Below are 6,450 nucleotides of genomic sequence, written 5' to 3' on the forward strand. Positions count from 1 at the left end.
GCCTAGTTTTTTGTTTGTTTCTTTTTGCTTTATTGTAAGATTGCTTTAAAATTACAGAAATGTGCATTATTAGTCAGCATAGGTAGATAATCGAGATTTTTAAATGAGAAAAATGATTAGTTCAAGTTACATGTGATTATAGCCCTTCCCTTCTGTGAGGGTACATCAAAAAGTTTGAGGGGAAATAGAATTCAAAGATAATACAAAAAATACTTCCACGAACTTTTTGAAGTACCCTTGTATTTTAAGTGTAAATTTCAAATTATAGTTGTAGAGAACATATCCCTCCTTTCCTCTCCCGCTCACTTTAATTGTAGACCATTCTCACTGGGAAGAGCAAAGCCCCTTGTCTTGTGCCATAGGCAAGATACCTCCCACTTCTGTGCCTCCACTACCAGGTCAGAAAGTCGAAGCTTCACCGATTTTCTCTCTTTTAGATGGCTACTTTGCTAGAGTGAAACCATCAAATCCATTTTACATAGTTGACTGTATGTCCCAGAGAAAAAAGAAATAATTGCATGAGGTTTTTTTTCCTCCTAAGTTCCCTAAGTGAAGAGATCCTTTTGCTTCAGAGACTATTTCTAATTTTTCTTTGTTTCTAAGTTCAAAATTATTTCAAAAATCTCAATTTTTTCTGTGATTTCCCAATCAAGTACATTTTTATTTATTTTAAATGCAGAGATAATGAGGGAAATGCTATTTGAACCATAGATAGCTTTAATCTGTGAAGTTGAAAATTTTCAGCAATAATTATATAGTGAGGCTCAGAAACTGGCCATTAATTCCAGCCCCCTTCCACTGCACAGTTTGCAGCTGCTCTTATCGCAGACACACAGTGATTAGGAGAAATGGTATATCAAGGGGCTGAGGAGGTACATTCCCTTCCTCCCCAGTGTTTTTGTGGGGTTTTTTGTTTTGGGGGGTTTTTGGTGTCTGTTTTGTTTCTGGTGCTATACTTAGTACTATAGTTGAATGAGGTCTGATGTCTGCCTTCGAGGACCATCATTAGAGTGGAAAAGAACAGAAACGAGCAAAAGATTCTGTTATAGAGGTATGGGTAAAATGCCATGGGAAACACAGAGAAAGGGTTTACCAGGGGGAATCTGTAATGACCTAGCTAGCCACTTCCTCAGTTACTGTTTGTATACTTAGGTACCCCCTCACCCCCCAATTCCTCTTTTAGCCTCGTACAGTCTGCTTCCACTCAGTTCCACACTTCACTAAAACCATCCATATGTAAACAGTCAGGAACCTAGGTGGGGGCCTGTTTTTGCATAATTTTATATTTAATCATCTTTTTGAAAATCCTTCCCTTAATATGTAACAGCATCCTAGTTTTTGTGCTCCTCCGTATGTGTTCAGTAATTCTTTAGGACATACCTAAAAAAGAGAAGCTTCATACCAAGGAACCCCATTCATTCACTCATTTGTTCTTTGCTCATCAGATCAGTTCCTTCTGTTGGCTATCCACTGGTCTGATGGAACAGAACAGAGTCCAGAAATAGACCTACATGTATGTGGACAAGTGGTTTTTGACAAAGGTGCAACAGTCTTTTTTTTATATATAAAATATCCTTTATTTCAAATATGGGACAGTGTGAACTAATATATGAAACACAGGATAAAGTACAGAAAGGAATTCATTGCATACATATTACATTAAGAGCAAATTCAGTTTCAGTTGGTATATTTACTGATTTGAGAGTTCTACATATATAAAAGTGCAAAAGTCTTGAAAAATGGTGCTAGAATAATTGGCCATGTAATGCAAAATTAAAGACGAATTGATCCATATCTTACCATATGAAAAAGTTAAAATGGATTATAGTCCTAAATGTAAGATTCCAAACTGTATAACCTCTAGAAGAAAACAAAGGAAAAAACATTCTGCCTTGGGTTAGGCAGAGATTTCTTAGACACACCACCAAAAGCACAATCCATGAAGGAAAATTTTGATAAATTATACTTCATTAAAGTTGAAAACTTCTCTTTAAGGGATAGTAAGAGAACAAAAAGACAAGTCATAGAATAGTAGAAAATATTTGCAAAACATTTCTGATAAAGGACATGCATCTATGTAAAGAAGTCTCAAAATTGAATAAGTAAACCTATTTGCCTGCTTAAAAAATGGGCAAAACATTTAAATAGACTCCTTCCTAAAGAGATGGCAAATAAGCACATGAGATGTTCAACACAGTCACTAGGAAAATGCAAATGAGAACTACTATGAGCTGGTAACACCAAGGTCTAGGCTGTGATCCCTGTACTGGCCAGCTGTCAAAAACAAAAAAAACCCACAATGAGATATCACCACATACATTATTAGAATGGCTAAAATTAAAAGTACTGACCATACCATGTGTTGGTAAGGATGTGGAGGAACTGGAACACTCATACTCTGCTGGAGGGAATGTAAAATGGTACAATTGCTCAGGAAATTTGGCAGTTTCTTATGTACTTAACATTCCTAGTTATTTACCAAGAGAAAAGAAAGCATATGTCCTTATGAAAACTTGTTCCTGAGTGTTCATAGCTGCTTTGTTTTGTAATAGCCCCAAACTGAAAGCAATCCACATACCCATCCAAAGGTGAATGGATAAACAAGTTGTGATTATCCATACTATTGGATAGTGCTCAGCAATAAAAAAGAATTCACTGATAAACACAACATGGACACATCTCAAGATAATTATGCTGAGTGAAAGTAGACCAAAAAAGTTCTGTATGATTTCATTTATATAAACTTGTAGAAAATGCAAGGTAATCTGCAGAAATCTACGGAAAGAGATCAGTGTGTGTTGGGGGAAGCTACTGGAGGAGAGGGACTTGGAGGGATTTCAAAGGGGCATGAAGGAATGGGGTGATGAATGTGTTCACTATCTCAATGTGGTTCTGGTTTGACATGTGTACATCCGTCAAAATTTAGCTAATTGTACACTTTAAATTTGTGCAATTTATTGTATGTTAACTATGTCTCAATTTTAAAACACTTTGTTCATACATGCTCTTCTATGGGACTATTTCATACCTTGTCTTTCTTTTGACCCATGACTTTTATTCCTATTTCACTAAGACAGCAGCGATCACAAAAGAACTTTCACAAGTTCACACCAGCACACCTACCCTCTGACCTGTACCTGTGCCCCTATGCTCACCAGTTAACTGAGCTCCCATCCAAAGCGCTGTTTGTGGTGCCGTGTCACACAGCTGTGCAGGCTGTGCACATCCCTCCAGAGTGCACCTGCCTTTTGTGCAGACCACAGTGTGAGAGGTGCCCCTGAGCACAGCTCTGCAACTCGAGGGCCCTGCCCACCCTCCACTGGTTCAGCAGATTCCTGCCAAGTGGACTGCCCTGCAGTTCTACACTTCTGCATCATAAAGGTTTCTTCTCTGTTAGGTTATTCCTGTCACCATTCACACATTGCTGTGATTTCTTCCACTAAATAAAAAAATCTTCACCCTGCTTTCTTGTTCACCTACTCTGTTTCACTTTCCTTTTCAGCAAATGCCTTCAAAGAGTTATCTGTACTTACTGTTTCCAATTTTTCTGCTCCTATTCTCTTCCAACTCTGTTCCCATCAGGTGTCTGCTCCCACTATTTCACTGGAATTTCTCTTGTGAAATCACCAGTGACCACTGCTAAATTTTGTGGTTAGGTCTCATCTTTTTTTCTCATCTTTCTCATCTGACATGTTTGATTCCTCTCTCCGATGAAACCATTTCCCTTGGCTGCCAGCACTCTGCACTCTCCTAATTTTCTTCCTACTGGTCTGGGCTCTCCTTTTAACCTTTGCTGGCTCTGTCTTGTCTTCCAACTGTTACAGGGCCCCAGGGCTCAGTTTGGGACCTCTGTTCTATCTACACCTGTTGACTTGGAGATCTCACTTGTCTCATGGCTTTAAATATCATCTATATGCTGATAACTCCCAGGTGTGTGTGTGTGTGTGTGTGGGTGTGGGTGTGGGTGTGTGTGTGTGGGTGTGTGTGTGTGTGTGTGTGTGTGTGTGCACACATTTCATCTTCCCGGAACACCAAACACATATGCAACCGCCTATGTGGACATCTTCCAGACATCCCAAACTTAGGTCCAAAACACAACTCGTGATCCCTCTACCCCAAATCTGCCATTTTCTTAAACTTCCCCCTCAACTGGCAAGCAATTGGATGGATTAAAGGTGCTAAATCAAAAATGTTGGAAACACATGGGCACTTCTTTTTCTCACACATTCCATATCCAGTCTGACAGTGAATCTTTTCAAAATCAATTTGGTGTCTGGGTACTTTGCACTACCTCCACGGATGCTATCCTGGTGCACAGCACCATTGCCTCGCTCCTGCCTGTACGATTGCTGTTTCTTCTGAGCTCCCTGCCTCTGCCCTCGCCCTCTCTTCTGTTTTTCCCTTCATTTTCAACACTGAAATCAGAGTGTTCCTGTTGGGATCAAGTCAGATTACATCGACCTTCTACTTGTTGGAGTGAGCAGGACTGAAGGCATGCTGGGACCTAAAACCACAGGGGCTCTAAAAGATTTTGAGGACACAGTTTTTTTTCTTGGCATGCATTTCTCTGAGTTCCCTCTTGCCATGGTTATTTGATATTTTGAACCTTGTCTATGGGGTAAGATGATCTTATTTACATGAATGTAAAGTTGTTTTCCAGTCAGCCTGGAGCTGCAGACTTGCACATACTATCCAGACCCTGAGAAACCAAGGAAGACATCAATAAAGCTATGCTGATTCCACCCCTTCAGCAGGACCCTGAGATAACAGCAAGGATGAGAGAAGAAACCTGATGGAGCCTTGGTGAGACCTTGCACCTGGCTCCTTGCACAGAGCCCCCACAGCTCACGTCCCCACCTCCTGCCTTTCATTTTCCATGTTCCATTCCCTCAACCCCCTTTAAAAAAAAAAAAAAACCCTCAGTAAATCTGAGTCTTTGATACGGCTTTAGTCTGGCCACTCTCCTTCAGGATTTCTGAATAAAAGCCGACTTAACATTTTCACCAACATTTGGCTTTTAAGTGGTTTGTTTTTGAAAGGGAGCAGGCAGCCGGACCTGCTCCACTGGGTTCCATCACACTCAAAGTCCACAGCAGCCTTCAGTGCTGGGCAAGACATGTGGCACCCTTTTCTTCCCCTCTCTGACCCCATCCCCCTGTGTTCACTCTGCTCCAGGTGGCCTCCATGCTTCCAGAACAGGTCAGGCCTCAGGGCCTTTGCACTAACTGTTTGCCATGCTCGAACGTTCTTCATTCATGCTCCCCCCAACCTCCTCATTTCTTTACTGAGAGCCATTCTCAGCGAAGCTTATCCAAAACTGCAGTTATGGAGCATTCCTTTCTCATCTCCCTGCTGTACTTTTCTCTTTCAAACTTTTGAACATACTGTACAGTTTACCGTTTTTGTCTTTGCATTTTTTCCCTACTTGAATGCAAGTCCCAGAGATTTTTTTTTTTTTTAACTGAATTACTACTGTAAGTCCCAGAATCTAGAGCAGTCCCTGGCACATATTTGGTATTCAATTAAGTATTGCTGATAAAGTAAATAAATGATAAATTCAGAACCAAAATAATGTGTATATGGCTAAAATAAAACCTGAAAGGCCTTCCCATTCTCCACAGGTAACTGCTGTTAATAGTTAAATGTATGCTTCCAGACTGTGCTATGCATAAATAAATATAATATTCACAGAATTGTTTGTCACGATAAAGGTGTCATGCTACACAGATTGTTCAACAGGGCGCTTTTCTACACTTTATATTTCATGGACATCTTTTCAAATCAGTAAATAAGTATCTTTTTTTTTTTTTTCTGGATGCATTGTATTCGATTTGTGGATAGACCATGATTTCAATTTTCTGAAAGACAATTAGGTAACCCACTTAATTATATGCTATAGTTAACATTTTTGTCCATATTTTAATACTCAGGCTAGTATTTCAGTACGATAAATTCCTAGAAGATTGCTAAGCCATCGGAAAGTTTGATAGTTCTGAATTTTGCCCCCAAAAGGTACTAATTAACACTACTACCAACTGTATGAGAATCCTTTTTTTTCTCGTGACCGTCATCAACTTTTAATAGTGACTATTTTCAGTTCTCGCCAGTGCTATTAATTTGGAAATATGTGTGTGTATTCATCTAGAGTGTGTGTAGACCAAAAGGAAAAGATGGAGTAGGGCAGTCCTTTCTCCCCTGGAGGGAGGGCTCGTCCTAGTTCTCCATCCTCCTGTCTGGAGGTGAGCCAGAGCAGGTGGTCTCAGGGCCTCATCCCTGCAGTGTGGATGTGCACGGCAACCGCAGCAGCCAGCCAGGAGACCCCGCAACGAAGGTGCACACCCAGGTCCACACCCACCAGGATCGGTTTCTCCTGCCCTTCGACCCAAAGCCGTTTCATCAGAAGACGTGGCCTATTTCCTCACAGGCCCCATCAGGTCGGCTCAGATCCTA

The sequence above is a fragment of the Cynocephalus volans genome, chromosome 2 (assembly GCF_027409185.1).
Source record: "Cynocephalus volans isolate mCynVol1 chromosome 2, mCynVol1.pri, whole genome shotgun sequence".
Taxonomy (NCBI): domain Eukaryota; kingdom Metazoa; phylum Chordata; class Mammalia; order Dermoptera; family Cynocephalidae; genus Cynocephalus; species Cynocephalus volans.